Here is a 19,333-nt window from a genome sequence, read left to right as displayed (position 1 = left end):
GGGGAAATTCAATTGGTAAATCTGGGAAAGATCCCTGTGTAGGATTACTCCTAAATATTTTAATTGTGTTGGGTGCCATGCAAAGGGCGAGATAGATTGTAGTACTTGGAGGCTGGTCTGGTCTAGTGTTAAATTCATTGCTGTAGATTTTGACAAATTAATTTTAAAATTGGAGAGAGTTCCAAAACGCTTGAACTCTTTAAGAAGGTTGGGTATAGAGGTCAAAGGATTAGAAATCACTGCAAGGAGGTCATCTGCAAACAGGGCAAGCTTGTACTCCTTCGTCCCCACCTGCAGCCCTGTGATGTCAACATTCTGGCGGATGGCCCTCGCCAGGGCCTCCATGCAAAGCACAAAAATAAGTGGTGACAGAGGACACCCCCGGCGAGTGCCATTCCGTATCTGGAACGGGTCCGATAGTTCACCATTGATACGAACGCGAGCAGCGGGGCCGGAGTACAGGGCCCTAATTCTCTGGAGGCCTACCATGCCCATGTGCTCCAACACCCCCAACAGGAAATCCCAGTCCACTCTGTCAAACGCTTTTTCTGCGTCTGTTGAGAGGAGGATGGAGGGGGATTTACAAGTTGATGCGTAATAAATTAAATCCAGCACCTTCGTGGTGTTGTCCCTGGCCTCGCGGCCCGGAACGAAACCCACCTGGTCCGAGTGTATTAGTTTTGGGAGGAAGAGTTTTAAGCGATTCGCCATTAATTTGGCGAAGAGCTTCAAGTCCACATTTAGCAGGGAAATGGGTCTATAGCTGGAACAGTGTGACGGGTCTTTGCCCTCCTTATGGATCACTGTGATATGTGCTAACATAGACTGGGGAGAGAAGAAGGACTGGTCTGAAACCTGATTAAAGGCTCTAAGCATCAGAGGTAGCAAAACATCCCCAAATGTCTTATAATATGCTAAAGAGAAGCCGTCAGGGCCCGGACTCCTGCCATTTGGGGTGGCTTTGACAGCCTCTTCAAGCTCTGCCAGAGTGTAGGGGTTCTCAAGTGACTCGACTTCTTCAGGTGTAAGAGTGGGGAAATTAATTTCACGTAAAAACTCTGCAATAGAGGCCTTTCGGGAAAGGTCAGATTCTGCCTCCGTGGGGCCTCTTAGATTGTATAACTGGGTGTAATAGTGTCGGAAGGCTGCTGCTATCTCAGTCGTGGTGTGTTGTGTTGTTCCCGTATGCGATTTTACTTTAGATATAAACGATGCCGCGCGCTGGGCCTGGAGAGCCCGCGCCAGCAGCTTCCCAGGCTTGTTCCCCCATAGAAAATAACGACTACGGCATTTCCTAGCTTCTAACTTCAATCTGTGGGACATAAGCGAGTCCAATTCCTTCCGAGCCATTAGTAATGATTGGAGGTTATCCTCAGACATGGTAGATTTATGGAGAAGTTCTAAGGCTTGAATTTTTTGTAACAAGGCCTCCCGTGCCGCCATATGTTGTCTTTTCCTATGGGCGCCCAGTTGAATAAGTTTTCCCCTTATTACACATTTATGGGCCTCCCAGACTACCACTTTAGAGATTCCCTCTGTGTCGTTAACTTCGATATAGTTGGCTATAGCCTCTCTGATCTGCTGCTGGCAACCGGGATCCTGGATGATCATCTCGTTTAGTCTCCACGTGTAGGAATTCGGGCGAGCAGGGGACAGGCGAATCCCCAAAGAGACAGGAGCATGATCTGTCCAGGACATGTTGCCCACAGCAGATGCCTCAGCCAGGTGCAAAAATCTATGCGGGATAAATAAGTAGTCAATCCTAGTGTAAGTGTTGTGAGGGTGTGAATAAAAGGTAAAATCTCGAGTGGAGGGGTGTTGTATCCTCCAGACATCAATGAGTTGAAAGTTATGTAGAGTCCTCCTGACCCTACGGTGCAATTTGTCCGAATACCTAGGGGAGGGGTTGGAGGAGTCTAGTCGGGGTTCCAAGGACCAGTTTAAATCCCCGCCAAAGAGCAAAACCCCATTAATGTGGGGTTGGGCTTGTGTGAGAACTCTTTCCAAAAAGCCTGGCTGTATCTTGTTGGGGGCATAAACATCAAGAAAAGTAAAAGCTCTATTGGCGATAGTGCAGTTTATAAGCAGAGCCCTGCCAGGGACAAGTTTATGGCAAACAACATCTGCAAGGACGACATGTTTGGCAAATAGAATCGCTACCCCCAGAGTCTTACCCTCCACATTATTGGAGAAATACCCTGTAGGGAAGTCTCGATTCCCGAGAGAGGGGGCCACCCCCTCTTTAAAGTGGGTTTCTTGCACAAAGGCAACGTCTGCTTTTTCGGCTTTCAATTCTCGTAAGGCCCTTGACCTCTTCTCAGGAATGTTGAGTCCCCGGGCATTAATAGAAACCACTTTTAGTAACGCCATTTACCTGTTCCAAAAAGAAATAGTGAGTCTGGTCTGACAAAGGTCCCATCGGCATAGGGTAGGGTTTGGGCGTTGGTGTGCCTAGGTAGTTTTGGAAGGGAGGAGAGAACCTGAAGAAGAGAAGGGGAGAAAGAAGCGGACAGAGGAAGAACAACAGAACAGAAAAGCAGAACATAGAACATTTGAACAAATGAAGACATAACACCGCTCCTGGTGATACGAACAACGGGGACAGTGTTCCCGCTGATCGTTCCAGGACCAAACATTGCGGTGTAAGTGGGGTAACAAGGGAGGGACGGATCCGCCCTCCAACACGAACTATATCAGTGTAACATAATTAGCGACCACAATAATATGAACATTGCATGTCACAACAATAAGGGCAGTACTGTAACCATGTAACTATGGTAATGCAGTAGAGACCGTGACAAAGTTGCTTCAATCTCACTCTATTCGGGAAACTGAAATGACTAGGTCCCTCGGGCATGATGTGACTATCAAACATAGAGACGGTGATCCGAGAGGCATCGTGTCCCTCAACCTCAAGGTGCCTCAAGGGAGGGAGTCTTCCTGCAGGAGCCGTGGTCCCTCCTGCAGTGACTCGACATATTGAAGCAGTCCTCTTTATTCCAATCAATCGTGGGTAGTGAGAAAAAGATGCCACTCCAAAGGTGGGGTGATTAGGTCTTCGTAGCCGAGTAGGATGATGAAGATAACGGGGACGGAAGGGAGCAATTCCGTTTCTGTGCTGCTGAGGGAGATCCCACAGTTTGGAAAGGTATATCAGCCCGGGGAGGTTGGGGGGGGCGAATCCTCAAGCCTACGGATTGCCATTCGGGGACCTGTACTGGGTCAATAGATAGGGTGGAGCAGAAGGGGGCAACATCCTCAGGGGTCCTAATCGTTGCAGACCGGCCATCATTGGTTGCTGTAATGCTGAAAGGAAATCCCCATCTGTATTTGATGTTGTTTTTGCGGAGGGCATCTGTTAGTGGTTTTAATTGACGTCTAGACTGTAGGGTGTGGCGAGAAAGATCCTGGAAGACCTGGATAGGTGAGCCGTTGAAGTCTAGGTCTCCGGCGTTACGAAGTTTCCTGATTATCTCTTCTTTTTGGCTGTAGTAGTGAAGACGGCAAATAATGTCTCTTGGACGGTCGGACTGCAAGCCTCTGGGGCGCAGTGCTCTGTGTGCCCTGTCAAAGACAATGGGGTCGTTCGGGTCGGTTTCCTGGACTGCACCAAAGATCTTATTAAGGGCATCTGGGATGCTTTGCTGTGGTATGTCTTCAGGGATGCCCCTCACCCGCAGATTGTTCCTACGTCCCCTGTTGTCTATATCATCAAGATGGTCGTGCAACTTCTGAATCTCCTCTGCTTGAAGTCTGATAGTATCCACCAATGCGTGTTGGAAAGCGTTGGAGTCATCTCCCCTGGTCTCCAATATTTCAATACGAGAGCCCAGCTGAGTCAGTTCCGACCGAAGTGAGGACACCTCAGAGTGGACCACATCCCGAAGTTTACTCTCCAAAGATGTGAAGTCCGCTTTAGTGGGCAGGGTCTGTAGGAGGACGAGGACCTTCCGCATGTCCAGCGGAGCTCCTATCTGGTGTAATCACCCTGGGTTCGCCTTGCGTCTCCGACCTCTCAGCATGTGCCGGAGAGGAAGGCGTCGATGGAGTCGCCATATCTGTATCTTTCCGGAGATTGAGAAACCTCCTTAAATCTGAGCGGGGGGTGACGTCAGATTGGCAAGTAGAGGTTTTCACTCCCCTACGTTTCCTGCGACTCATGGGTGGTAGGAAGGGGATTTGAGCGTCGGAACCTGCATGGCCAGCACTGAAGCAGGGGTGTCGGGCGACCCAGTACCTCAGGTCACACCTTGATGACTCCCCCGGTCCCGTGTCCCAGAGCTTGGGGCTGATATTCACAAATCCCTATGTCGCCACCTTGTAGAAGAGTGTCATATGCAGTGGTGAGTGCGTTCGGTAAGTCGCTTAATTACAGACATGCCTGGGTGGATGCGTTATCATGTCGGACCTAGCGAGAGACTGCAGAGTCCGCAAGACAGATCTGTGGTCGTTTGGGTGATAGAACGTGTCAGAAGGCGTCAGCCATCATCCCTCGAGACGGCCCTACATGGCTGCAGGAGGAGGCATCTATTTTCTTTTGGGTGGAGACATGCTGGTCGCACTGCGGTGAATATTCGTAGGCAAGGTAATTTGTTATAATACAGACAAGTATAACAGTAGGAGAGGTGAGATGTGATAGGGATCCACAAGGGGGAGCCTCACTTCTCTATGTCGGGCTAAGAATGTGCAGTCAGGGTTAGGCTGGAGTTCTGTGTCGACAGCCCCCTTCCCCGACACCTTAGTTGGCCGCAGGGCTAGAAATCCCCCCAGTTCAGCTTCTCTTATTGTGGGTGCTTTTCCAGGCTTCTATTCCTGGTTGTTAGAGGTGTCTGCCAGGATCCAAAATGGCGCCGCCAGGCCACCAGCTTCAGGTGCCTGTTAAATGCCCCATATAGACCCTTCCTGCGGGGTATATTCAGTGGTGGCAGTGGCTGGGATCTCCGGAGCCCAGGAGGGGTCTCAGGGGACACGCTGAGTGTAGCGGCGGCCGCGTTCGGCCCCGGGAGCGGCACCACGTGACCGGCGTCTCGATCTCTCACACTACGGAGCTAACCGCCGGGTACACGGGGGACCGCCGCACAGAGCGGGTCGGCCAGGGAGAGACTCACCCAGACTGGAAGCGGAGTGGTGAGTGGTGTGGGGGCTCCAGGGGTAATGGGGACAGCTCCGTCTCGGCCCTCCGCCGCAGGGCACCGAACTTCCGGTCCGGGGCTGCTCCGAGCGCGAGGTCCCGGCTCCAGCTGGCAGGGTAGGCCGCAACCCGCACGGGTCCAGGGGGCACCCGCCGGCTCCGCAACCGCCCTGTTCAATGCTTGGGGGGCCTGGGTAGATAGATGGGGGGTTATAATTCCCCGATTAAAAGTGCAATTGAGCAGTTAAAACTGCTACTGTCTCAGGAGCTCGTGTGCTGCACAACCTCCTGCATCCACAGCCAGGCCACGCCCCCCCTACCTCAAATATCTTAAGTTGTAGTATATTCCTATAGCTTTACGTGTATGTGTATTTGGAATAATTGCATACCATAAAGAGATATCATGGTGATGGGACCTAAGTCTATGCACAGAACGCATATATTTTCATATATACCTGATACACACAGCCTGAAGGTCATTTTAGCCAATAATTTTAATAACTTTGTGCATTAAACAAAGTGTTTGTACATTCACACAATTCATTTATGTTTCATATACACCTTATACACACAGCCTGGAGGTCATTTAATACAATATTTTTAATAACTTTGTGTATTAAACAAAGTTTATGTACATTGAGCCATCTGAAAACAAATGTTTCACTATCTCACTCAAAAAAATCTGTATTTCCGAATATTCCGTATTTCCGAATATTTTGATATGGGTTACTCAACCTGTATATATATTATATATATATATGTGTGTGTGTGTATGTATGTATATATATATATATATATATTAGTGGAAGTTGCTAGCAGCTCTTTAATATGATGTCAGTTATACTGTATTTTAGGTTTAATGAATCTTTAAACCACAGGTTCTCAAACTCGGTCCTCAGGACCCCACACAGTTCATGTTTTGCAGGTCACCCGTAGGTTTCTGAAATGTGACAGTTGGTGATACACAGTGCAGCTGCTGGGTGACATGGAACACGTGAACCTTGTGGGGTCCTGAGGACCGAGTTTGAGAATCACTGCTTTAAGTTATTGGGCACTAACTGACGGTTATCCGATGGATGACTTGAGATATGTACCTCTGCAGTAAATGTGGCTGAGTATTTGGTTTTGATTTTTGCCTTCTGCAACTAAGTATTATTTCCAAAATGTATTATAGTTTACTTAAGTGGTTTACATGGAAGCAATAGGTACTTAATATATAAATCATAATTGCTCAATATTAATTTAAAAAATTAAAACTTAAAAGGGTGACTGAGAAAAACATACATGATTATAACTATTATTTCCAAAATTATTGCAGCCACATCAAATTCTTAAAGGTTATTGCCTTTATTTATTCTTTATTAAAATGACAATAAACAGGAAACATGCAAGGGTATGGCATATTATGCAGATATGACATATGCAAATTAGACCCTTTTTATGTTTAACGGCAAAATAATACCTTTCATTACTTGCGCTAATGGTGTAAAATACACACCATGGCTATATCTTGTTCACTCATCCATTAGGTGTTCAAAGCACATGAGAAACTTACAGTATAAATATATTTTCTGTCATTTAGTTTACAGTGCCTATTAGAGACAATTTGTATGTATTTGTTATTTGTTATATGCAAATAACCACTCATTTGGGCATTACAACATTCTATTTTCTGTTTGTAATAAATCCAGTAGTGAATTATATATAATCAAGTCAATTCCTTGACTTATCTTAAGCAGCCACGTATCTCCCCTGTATACTCCTAGTCAATACACTTCCTATCTAAACTTATACAGGCGGCTAGATGGTTTCAGTTGGCGACTGAGAAGTACAGTAAGAAATGCTGATTTGCAGTGAAGGTGGCTAGCAAGTAATTGGTATAATTCCAAAAATACAAATGGTTGGCAAACAGCTTTTTTGTCTCTGAGCAATGGTGCTCTCAGGCAATTGTCTTAGGCATCAAATACAGTTAGGACTATATATTTGTGGACACTGACTCAGTTTTTGTGAAGGAGCAGGCAGAGAGACACAGACTGAAGGGGCAGGCTGAGAGGCACAGAGTGAAGGTGTGAGGCACAAAGTGAAGGGGGAGCAGGAGCAGGCTGAGAGACACAGAGTGAAGCGGTGGCGGGCATGCTGAGAGGCACAGATTAAAGGGGGAGGCAGAGAGGCACAGAGTGAAGGGGGAGCAGGCAGAGAGGCACAGAGTGAAGGGGGAGCAGGCAGAGAGGCACAGAGTGAAGGGGGAGCAGGCAGAGAGGCACAGAGTGAAGGGGGAGCAGGCAGAGAGACACAGAGTGAAGGGGCAGACTGAGAGGCACAGAGTGAAGTGTGGGCTGACTGAGAGACACAGAGTGAAGGGGTGAGGCACAAAGTGAAGGGGGAGCAGGCTAAGAGGCTCAGAGTGAAGGAGGAGCAGGAGCATGCTGAGAGACACAGAGTGAAGGGGGGGAGAAGGCTGAGAGGTACAGAGTGAAGGGAGGGCAGGCTGAGAGTCACAGAGTGAAGGGAGGGCAGAATGAGAGGTACAGAGTGAGGGGGGAAGCAGGCTGAGAGGTACAGAGTGAAGGGAGGGCAGGCTGAGAGTCACAGAGTGAAGGAGAGCAGGCTGAGAGACACAGAGTGAAGGGGGGATGCTGGCTTGTTTCAGTGTATTTTATGTGGATCTGGATTGTTTTGGTGTTTCTTGCCCGGAGTGTGACACATGGTCATGTTCTTACAATTGTCATACTGAAGGCATGTGCCGAAAAAATGTGTGTGACCTTGTGCCAGTTAGGCCATAACCCATTTTTGCAAGCAAGCCTATAGTGCGCATGATATTGTCTCTTTAACTTTAGCTTTACTGCAGATATTTTTGGGCTCTTTGCCTCTGACTGATTGGCCACCCCTGGTGTAGTTGATGCAGAGATGTTCCCAAATTTGGTGTAAAGTGAAAAAAAAAAAAAAAATGTGCATGCCTAGATAGCGTAATGCCCCATCTTCAGAGTTACGTACATCTCAAGCTCTTCTCCAGCAGCCTGTGCACCTGATTTATGCCAAACCATCATCAGTGTATATCTGCACCATCCCTAAATCCACCTTCTAACATATATGAATGTTTCTGCAGGTCGGCAGGATGCCCATTTGCTAGAAATCATGCTTACTGTATTCAGCCTACCTCAGACCGCCCCTTTCCTCCCCCATTCCACCTCTCCGGTGAGAAAGTCACAAATGCCAGAAACGCATAGTTCGGGATGCAGATAATTTACCAGCTGTCGGCATCCCAGCTGTCAGGATGCCGATGCCGGAATCCCGACAGCTGGTGAAATTTCAGCGGTTGGAATCCCGACAGAAGCCCGGTATTCCCATTTAGAATATAATAGTGTGCAAGCAAAGCTCGCCACCGGGCCTAAAGCATTGCGAGTGCAGCGAGCCAGCAAAGGGTCTCGCTGCCAGGATTTCGTCTGTCGGGATTTCGGCGTCTGATCCTGACCGCCGGGATCCCGACAGCCGGTATTTCATACCAAATCCTACAGTGAAGTCAATCTTGTGCATGTGTTCCCTTTGTGAGCTACTGCAGAGCAATTCCATGCAAGTTGTAGTAAGCAAACAGGTGTAGTACACACTATGCATCAGCCCCCCTATGCCTCAGGACTGTACCCTGTAGCCATTGCTTCCAACCAGAGCGCAAATAGCCATTTGTCTTAAGCTGGTGGGGTGCCTGGAGGCACACGCCGCTGCCCAAGGAGGGAGAGACCCATGTCCTTCTTCATTCACCAGCTTCCTATTTATGTCCTCACCTTATATGATGTCATGACATCATGTGCACTGTGTATGTTGGACAGCTTTAGCCGGCGCAAGGCGCAGAAGTGCCCTGGTACAGAATTACCATTCCTTCTAGCACTTGCTTCCCCTAGACAACGCTTACTGTGCCACTGGGCCTCATACTAAATGTGTATTATGTAGCTGCAAAAAAATCTGGAAGACTTTAGGTTGCACTATCTGTTGAACTTCACGTACTCGCCACCTCTGCAGAAACACCTCTTCGCGGCATGAGTAATCACTGACTAATTAAGCAAACCTGACTATTTAGGCAAATTGGAAACTTCCAATTGCTTAATTACTCCTAAGGTGGGAGGAGTGCGGGGGAGGGGGGGTTTGCATCAAGTCCCAGTGAATTTTCCTAAAAATAAAGATTTTAGGAAAAAACAGACTTGCTCTGTGGGAGAGTGAAAAAAGATGCAGTGATTCCCATAGAACCACATCTGATTGAATAGGAGAACCCTGTGACTGCGGGAAAAACCCAGCGCTGCGGGTTTTTTAAATTTCTCCCTTTTAATTGAATCCTCCCTAGTGTGCTAGTGCAGTATCTGATAGGGTTCTCATTGAGCAGAGACGTTACTAGGGGAGTGCCGGCGGTGCCTTGCACACAGCGCATATGCGCTGAGGGCGGAGGACCAACCGGTAGCACCCGCAGGGCCACACAGCTGTCCCATCCTGCTCCAGGCCTGCTACGGCTGCCCCCCGCCACCCGCTCCTAAGCGCACCGCACATTATAACACATACAGTTCTCTGGGCAGTGCTGCAGCTGCCTGCCAGCGCTCTCCGCCCCCACCTGCTCCCCCCTTTCCGGCGCAGCGTCTCTGCGAGGCGCACAGATCAGCACTCACATGTAGAAGAGCGGGGACGGTGAGTGACTGGCGCTGCTGCAGGCAGCAGGTCAGTTAACACAAAACATAGTTGTGCTGCGCTCAACGGGGGCGGGGGGGATGGGAATGATATAAAGAATAAGATACATAACAGCAGATAGAAAGGGGAAAACTGGAGAGGGTGGGAGGGGAGCGAAGAAGGTAACAGAAGGAAGCAGAAGGGACAGAATGGATAGAGGGTGAAGAAAAGGAGAGAGGGAAGATGGAGGAAGTGTGGGGGGTATGTAAAGTGCAGTATGTGATAAGATACAGGGCAGCTCAGAGGAGGGGGAAACTGGAGGGGGGAGATGGGGGATTGGTAACAGAAAAAAGCACAAGGAACAGAATGGATAGAGGGTGAAGAAAAGGAGAGAGGGAAGACAGAGAGAGGTGATGGGAGGATGGGTATGAGTGTGAAAAATGTGTATTGGATAGGTGTGTAAATGATTTACACAATGATTTACACACCTATCCAATACACAACATTTTTCACACTCACTAATACCTGTCTCCAGCCATTCACATTTACACCCCCTTCTCCTGTGTCCCCAGGGGCGTAACTAGGTGTGGGCATAATGTGCTTTGCCCACAATGCATTTGGCCTCTGGTCGCACCTTCCACATACACCCGATTGGCCACCCGCCACCTATTGCCCCTGTGTGCTCCGCTGACGGATGCTCCATGTTCCTCCATCCGCTCCCCTGTGTAGAGCGTTGACAGACACTGCAGACGCTACTCCCATTCCCCTGTTTAGAGCATTGACAGACACTGCGGCCGCTCCTCCCGCACCCCTGTGTAGAGCGCTGATGCATACTGTATGCACCATACACCCTGTGTATGGTTGATGCATACTGTATGCACCATTAGTGAGCAGTCAGCGCTGGCCGCGTCTAACTCTCTCCCCTGTGTGTGGCACTGTCACCCCCTGCAGACAATGTACAGAGGGAGTTCCGGGGCAGGAGCCACCAGCAGCGCAGAAGGGAGAAAATAATGTAAGTATCTACACTCACACTACACTATGTACACTACACTACAGTACTGTACACTACACTACACTACACTACAGTACACCCTAAAGGTATGGGGGAGTATGTAAGGGGCTCTACCTGGCGTAATGTATGTAAGGGGCTCTACCTGGCGTAATGTATATAAGGGGCTCTTCCTGGCGTAATGTGTATATGAGACTCTACCTGGCGTAATGTGTATAATGTGCTCTACCTGCTGTAATGTCTATTATACGCTCTACCTGGCATAATGTGTATAATGTGCTCTACCTGGCATAATGTGTATAACGTGCTCTACCTGGTGTAACATGTATAAGGGATTCTACCTGGTGCAATGTGTATAAGTGCTCTAGCTGGCGCAATGTGTACAAGTGTCACTACTGCGTGGTGTAATGTGAATTGGTACTATTATGTGGCCACACCCCTTCCCCATGAAGCCACACCCAAAAAAATTTGCTGCACCCCTCTGACAAACACTGCCCATATTTTAACTATGGGGAGGGCGCCGATGCTGTTGCTTGCACACAGCGCTAAAATGTCTAGTTAAGGCACTGTCAATGAGTATTGATTGTACTGTGCTTCCTCTACTCTCAGTGCACACATAGTTACGACTAGCTTATTGCCATCCATATCAGAAAACACACTTTATCAGAATAGACAAGAGCTCTGCATCTGATGATTTCCAGACAAACATTTTGGAATTGAAGTGTCAAATGTAATCCTATTTTTTATCCTGAACCTTAAGAGGGATTCATGTTTCTAAGATAGCTTTGGTGTTTGTCTTATTTTTTGGAAGCCTAAAGGCTGCTTCCAAACACCCTTTTCAAACAAAAAACAGATGCAGATACAGGGACCTCTGTCATTATATATCCAATAGAAAAAAGACAATCCTATTATTCTAGGGAGGAGCCTAATTTGCATATCTTACACATTAATTTATGTCTTAATGTTTTGTAAACAGATGCAATCTACAGATTTAGATGTTCAATTTATCTTTAAAGGAGAGTTATGCATCCAATTTAAATTCCTTAATGTAAGAGTTATTGCTGACGAATGGGTAGAGGGGTGATTGTTTTAGGAATGGATAAAATTATACGATATATGAATTAAACAGTTAAGAGACTTAAATGATATTCCAGGCTCCAAGGCAAAGCAATTTCTACTGTTGAAACCAATTTCGGTTTTTTTGGCTTTAGATCAGATCCAACTTTTTACTACTAGTATATGTTATTCAAACTAATTAAGTGAATTTGTTCATGCCAATATTTGTATTTAATTTCATTAATTTGATGTAGTTGTCTGCAGTACTATAAACCAGAGTGTCAGTATGAGCAATCTGCTAATACAGTGTATATTTAAATTGCAGCATATTGAGTTGGGCTTTATGCAGACACGTTTCTGCATCCAGATTTGTCATTATGCTTCCAGTGATAACCACTATTACTGCCGTATAGCCTTAGAAGAAAATGTAAATGTGTGGTTTACTTTACACCGTGGATCGGTAAAGAGAAAAGTATTAAAGCTGATGACAATAATCGTGCGCTTATATATGTATAGATAAGATTTTAATAACCAGCTCAGATATGTTTTCCAAAGATGTAATTTCAACAGTTCTGCCAGAGAATATAAAGATAGATTATGGCAGGTTAACCAATATCTGAATGGCCGCCAAAGCATATAATATAATAAAACGTCCTTAGAAAACAAATGTTTTTAATAGATAATATTTAAATATACAATTTATTCAATCATATTTAGAAATAGATTTCTAATCATATTTTCTTTACCTGCTCAGGGCATAAGTTATTCTGGATATGCTGTGGTTATTCATTTAAATTGCTGTCATAATGATTGCTTGGCTGAGACATGATGACATTTCTCTATAGAAAAGGATCTAAGCGCCTGTACATAAATTATCATGCTAAATACTTACATGACTTTACCAGGCTGCAGTGTAGCTAAGATTTACTTAAATAAATAAAAAAATACTGTTTATTGAACCAAAACATGGACCAAAACTTACAAAGATTAAGAGTACAAAGTGAATACACACAGCAAATAACAGGCCATATTTAGCATTAGCGCAGGCAGGGCCAGATAGGCAGGTGGGTCTTAAGGATGTCTGAGGTTGTAAGGGCCCCCACTATTCCTGGCAAAGCCCCCCTCCTGACACACACGCACACACCACCACCCCGTCTCGATGTCCAGTACAGCAGCAGCAGAGAAACAGCATGCCGGAGCACTGGAGTGTGGCTTGGCAACAAGGGGGAGTGGCCTCCAGTGCAATGCAAAGCTAGAAATCCACACTCCCTGTTTTCTAATCCGTTTGAACATAAAAAATGTGATAATAATCAGAGAAAGCAAGAAAGATGGAAAAAATCAGGACAAGTAGGAGAGATAAAGTCAGAGGAATGGAACCTCTATCTGGAGGCTACATTAAAATTATATATATATATATATAGATACAAATTAGAGTCTCTGGTGATATCATTGAGGTTGTACAACAGGATGTTCCTCTATTTCCATAAGGTAAAGGATGACCTGCTGATTCCAGGGAGGAAATCAGGGTTATGAAACATTGGGACGCGGGTTGGTGGGCCTGGGGCCAGCTTAACTTTTCTGTTTACAGAATCGCAGATAAATAGCGAATTAGACTATTGGGTGAGAGATCTTTTTGTTTTAATATTGTGTTACAAACTCATATTCTTTAGTTTCATATCCTTTTAACCTTCTGGAATATATTATTTACCAGGTGTAAAACTATTGTGCCAGTTCACGTTCCACATCATTGCAGGTAACCTGCTGGGCGCAAAAGTTAAAAGTTAAAGTGTCCTGCAACAGTAATTTCTTGTTTGTTTTTTTTGGCTTTTTATGTTAGAAAAAGAAGTGACTTGCTTACATCTGCATCAGTGCACATCTGCAGCCACTTGTCCGTTAATGTCTTTAATAAAATCACCTTTTTTTATCCAGAAATTAAATTGGAAATCAGGTGCCATTTACAATTTTGTAACATTTTGGTCTTTTTATATGACTTTCCTGTTCTTGCAATGTGGAGAATATTCTCAAATTGTGCTTATTGAGCATGGGTCCAATTATATATCTACTAGTATCAGAGATACAGAGTTACTATGTATGTTGAATTTTATGAGAATAAGCCCTGCAATAACATGATTTTTTTTTCTTTTGAAGAGTTGAAATATTCACTACTGCTTCATATTGGTACAAATATGCCACAAGTGGCCACTTATATAATTTATTACAAATGATTGCCTACTAGGGTAAATTGTTTTCTCTGACGTCCTAAGTGGATGCTGGGGACTCCGTAAGGACCATGGGGAACAGCGGCTCCGCAGGAGACAGGGCACAAAAGTAAAAGCTTTAGGATCAGGTGGTGTGCACTGGCTCCTCCCCCTATGACCCTCCTCCAAGCCTCAGTTAGGTTTTTGTGCCCGGCCGAGAAGGGTGCAATCTAGGTGGCTCTCCTAAAGAGCTGCTTAGAGTAAAAGTTTTGTTAGGTTTTTTATTTTCAGTGAGTCCTGCTGGCAACAGGCTCACTGCAACGAGGGACTTAGGGGAGAAGAAGTGAACTCACCTGCGTGCAGGATGGATTGGCTTCTTAGGCTACTGGACACTAGCTCCAGAGGGACGATCACAGGTACAGCCTGGATGGGTCACCGGAGCCGCGCCGCCGACCCCCTTGCAGATGCCGAAGAGAGAAGAGGTCCAGAAACCAGCGGCTGAAGACTTCTCAGTCTTCATGAGGTAGCGCACAGCACTGCAGCTGTGCGCCATTGCTCTCAGCACACTTCACACCAACGGTCACTGAGGGTGCAGGGCGCTGGGGGGGGCGCCCTGGGCAGCAATGAAAGTACCTATGCTGGCTAAAAATACATCACATATAGCCTCTGGGGCTATATGGATGTATTTAACCCCTGCCAGGTTGTCAGAAAAACGGGAGAAGAAGCCCGCCGAAAAGGGGGCGGGGCCTATTCTCCTCAGCACACAGCGCCATTTTCCTACACAGCTCCGCTGCTAGGAAGGCTCCCAGGCTCTCCCCTGCACTGCACTACAGAAACAGGGTTAAAACAGAGAGGGGGGGCATTTTATGTGGCGATATTATTATATATTAAGATGCTATAAGGGAAAACACTTATATAAGGTTGTCCCTGTATAATTATAGCGTTTTGGTGTGTGCTGGCAAACTCTCCCTCTGTCTCCCCAAAGGGCTAGTGGGGTCCTGTCCTCTATCAGAGCATTCCCTGTGTGTGTGCTGTGTGTCGGTACGTGTGTGTCGACATGTATGAGGACGATGTTGGTGAGGAGGCGGAGCAATTGCCTGTAATGGTGATGTCACTCTCTAGGGAGTCGACACCGGAATGGATGGCTTATTTAGGGAATTACGTGATAATGTCAACACGCTGCAAGGTCGGTTGACGACATGAGACGGCCGGCAAACCAATTAGTACCTGTCCAGGCGTCTCAAACACCGTCAGGGGCTTTAAAACGCTCATTACCTCAGTCGGTCGACACAGACACAGACACGGACACTGACTCCAGTGTCGACGGTGAAGAAACAAACGTATTTTCCATTAGGGCCACACGTTACATGTTAAGGGCAATGAAGGAGGTGTTACATATTTCTGATACTACAAGTACCACAAAAAAGGGTATTATGTGGGGTGTGAAAAAACTACCTGTAGTTTCTCTGACGTCCTAGTGGATGCTGGGAACTCCGTAAGGACCATGGGGAATAGCGGCTCCGCAGGAGACAGGGCACATCTAAAGAAAGCTTTAGGATCACCTGGTGTGCACTGGCTCCTCCCCCTATGACCCTCCTCCAAGCCTCAGTTAGATTTTCTGTGCCCGACGAGAAGGGTGCACACTAGGGGCTCTCCTGAGCTCTTTGTGAAAGTTTTAGTTTAGGTTTATTATTTTCAGTGAGACCTGCTGGCAACAGGCTCACTGCATCGAGGGACTAAGGGGAGAAGAAGCGAACTCACCTGCGTGCAGAGTGGATTGGGCTTCTTAGGCTACTGGACATTAGCTCCAGAGGGACGATCACAGGTTCAGCCTGGATGGGTCACCGGAGCCGCGCCGCCGGCCCCCTTACAGAGCCAGAAAAGCGAAGAGGTCCGGAAAAATCGGCGGCAGAAGACTTTCCTGTCTTCAGATAAAGGTAGGCGCACAGCACCGCAGCTGTGCGCCATTGCTCTCAGCACACTTCACACTCCGGTCACTGAGGGTGCAGGGCGCTGGGGGGGCAGCGCCCTGAGACGCAATAAATCGATAGAAAACCTTTTATGGCTAAAATAAATGCATCACATATAACTCCTGGGCTATATGGATGCATTTAACCCCTGCCAAAACATACAAGAAAACGGATGATAAGGACGCCGAGAAAGGGGCGGAGCCTATCTCCTCAGCACACTGGCGCCATTTTCCCTCACAGCTCAGTTGGAGGGAAGCTCCCTGGCTCTCCCCTGCAGTCACTACACTACAGAAAGGGGTTAAAAAAGAGAGGGGGGCACAAATTAGGCGCAGTATAAACAATACAGCAGCTATAAAGGGAAAAACACTTATATAAGGTTATCCCTGTATATATATAGCGCTCTGGTGTGTGCTGGCAAACTCTCCCTCTGTCTCCCCAAAGGGCTAGTGGGGTCCTGTCCTCTATCAGAGCATTCCCTGTGTGTGTGCTGTGTGTCGGTACGTTTGTGTCGACATGTATGAGGAGAAAAATGATGAGGAGACGGAGTAGAGTGTCTGTAATAGTGTTGTCACCCCCTGGGGGGTCGACACCTGAGTGGATGTACTGTTGAAATTGCGTGACAGTGTCAGCTTTGTATAAAAGACAGTGGTTGACATGAGACAGCCGGCTACTCAGCTTGTGCATGTCCAGACGTCTCATACAGGGGCTCTAAAGCGCCCGTTACCTCAGATACAGACGCCGACACGGATACTGACTCCTGTGTCGACGGTGAAGAGACAACCGTGATTTCCAATAGGGCCACACATTGCATGATTGAGGCAATGGAAAAAGTTTACACTCTTCTGATAATATAAATACCACCAAAAAAAGGGGTATTATGTTTGGTGAGGAAAAACTTCCTGTAGTTTTCCTGAATCTGAGAAATAAAATGAGGTGTGTGATGATGCGTGGGTTTCCCCCCGATAACAATTGATAATTTCTAAAAAGTTATTGGCAGTATACCTTTTCCCGCCAGAGGTTAGGGTGCGTTGGGAAACACCCCCTAGGAGGGATACGGCGCTCACACGCTTGTAAGAACAAGGGCTCTACCCTCTCTTGAGATGGCCGCCCTTAGGGATCCTGCTGATAGAAAGCAGGAGGGTATCCTAAAATGTATTTACACACATACTGGTGTTATACTGCGACCAGCAATCGCCTCAGCCTGGAGGTGCAGTGCTGGGTTGGCGTGGTCGGATTCCCTGACTGGAAATTTGATATCCTAGATAAGGACAGTATATTATTGCCTATAGAGCAATTAAAAGATGCATTTCTATATATGCATGATGCACAGCGGAATATTTGCCGACTGGCATCAAGTATAAGTGCGTTGTCCAATTATACCAGTAAAGTGGTCAGGTGATGCGGATTCCAAACGGCATTTGGAAGTATTGCCTTAAAAAAGGGGATGTACCCCAGGTCGCCTCTCAAAATAAGACGCCGTATTATCAGGCGCAGTCCTGGTTGGCAAGCGGACAAAAGGGTTCCTCTTTTCTGCTCGTGACAGAGGGAGAGGAAAATGGCTGCAGAGATCAGCCAGTTCCCAGGAACAGAAACCCTTTTCCGCCTCTGCCAAGCTCTCAGTATGACGCTAGGGCTTTACAAGTTCAGGCACGGTGGGGGCCCGTTCTCAATGAATTTCAGTGCGCAGTGGGCTCACTCGCAAGTAGACCCCTGGATCCTTCAGGTAATATTTCAGGGGTACAAATTGGAATTCGAGACGTATTCCCCTCGCCGTTTCCAAAAGTCTGTTTTACCGACGTCTCCCGCTGACAGGGAGGCAGTTTTGGAAGTAATTCACAAGCTGTATTCCCAGCAGGTGATAATTAAGGTACCCCTCCTGCAACAGGGAACGGGGTATTATTCCACACTATTGTGGTACCGAAGCCAGACGGCTCGGTGAGACCGATTTTAAAATCTAAAATCTAAAATCTTTGAACACTTACATACAGAGGTTCAAATTCAAAATTGAGTCACTCAGAGCAGTGATTGCAAACCTGGAAGAAGGGGACTACATGATGTCTCGGGACATCAAGAATGCTTACCTTCATGTCAAAATTTACCCTTCTCACCAAGGGTATCTCAGGTTATGGTACAGAACTGTCACTATCAGTTCAGACGCTGCCGTAGGGATGGTCCACGGCACCCCGGGTCTTTACTGAAGTAATGACCGTAATGATGATATTCCTTCGAAGGAAGGGAATTTTAGTTATCCCTTACTTGGACGATTCCCTGATAAGGGTGAGATCCAGGGAACAGTTGGAGATCGGTGTAGCACTATCTCAGGTAGTGTTGCGGCAGCACGATTGGATTCTCAATATTCCAAAATCGCAGCTGGTTCCGACGACTTGTCTTCTGTTCCTAGGGATGATCCTGGACACAGTCCAGAAAGAAGGTGTTTCTCCCGGAGGAGAAAGCCAGGGAGTTATCCGAGCTAGTCAGGAACCTCCTAAAACCGAACCAAGTCTCAGTGCATCAATGCACAAGGGTTCTGGGAAAAAATGGTGGCTTCCTACGAAGCAATCCCATTCGGCAGATTCCACGCAAGACTTTCCAGTGGAACCTACTGGACAAATGGTCCGGGTCGCATCTTCAGATGCTTCAGCGGATAACCCTGTCACCAGGGACAAGGGTATCCCTCCTGTGGTGGTTGCAGAGTGCTCATCTTCTAGAGGGCCGCAGATTCGGCATTCGGGACTGGGTCCTGGTGGCCACGGATGCCAGCCTGCGAGGCGGGGGAGCAGTCACACAGGGAAGGAATATCCAGGGCTTATGGTCAAGCCTGGAGACATCACTTCACATAAATGTCCTGAAGCTAAGGGCCATTTACAATGCTCTAAGCTTAGCAAGACCTCTGCTTCAAGGTCAGCCGGTGTTGATCCAGTCAGACAACATTACGGCAGTCACCCACGTAAACAGACAGGGTGCCACAAGAAGCAGGAGGGCAATGGCAGAAGCTGCAAGGATTCTTCGCGGGGCGAAAAACCATGTGATAGTACTGTCAGCAGTTTTCATTCCGGGAGTGGACAACTGGGAAGCAGTTTTCCTCAGCACGACCTCCACCCGGGAGAGTAAGGACTTCACCCAGAAGTCTTCCACATGATTATAAACCGTTGGGAAAAACTCGACAGGTATTGCGCCACGTCAAGGGACCCTCAGGCAATAGCTGTAGATGCTCTGGTAACACCGTGGGTGTACCAATCAGTGTATGGGTTCCCTCCTCTGCCTCTCATACCCAAGGTGCTGAGATTGATAAGATGGAGAGGAGTAAGCACTATATTAGTGG

General features: G+C 47.1%; 1 protein-coding gene across 1 annotated transcript in view; it reads left to right on the top strand.

Moving 5' to 3' along the window:
- The window catches only part of FRAS1 (Fraser extracellular matrix complex subunit 1), an 887,592-nt gene that overhangs the window by 539,056 nt on the left and 329,203 nt on the right, over positions 1-19,333 (top strand). The gene's annotated exons all lie outside the window — the stretch shown is intronic.

The sequence above is a fragment of the Pseudophryne corroboree genome, chromosome 1 (genome assembly GCF_028390025.1).
Source record: "Pseudophryne corroboree isolate aPseCor3 chromosome 1, aPseCor3.hap2, whole genome shotgun sequence".
NCBI classification, from domain to species: domain Eukaryota; kingdom Metazoa; phylum Chordata; class Amphibia; order Anura; family Myobatrachidae; genus Pseudophryne; species Pseudophryne corroboree.
This window is presented reverse-complemented; position numbering and strand designations above follow the sequence as displayed.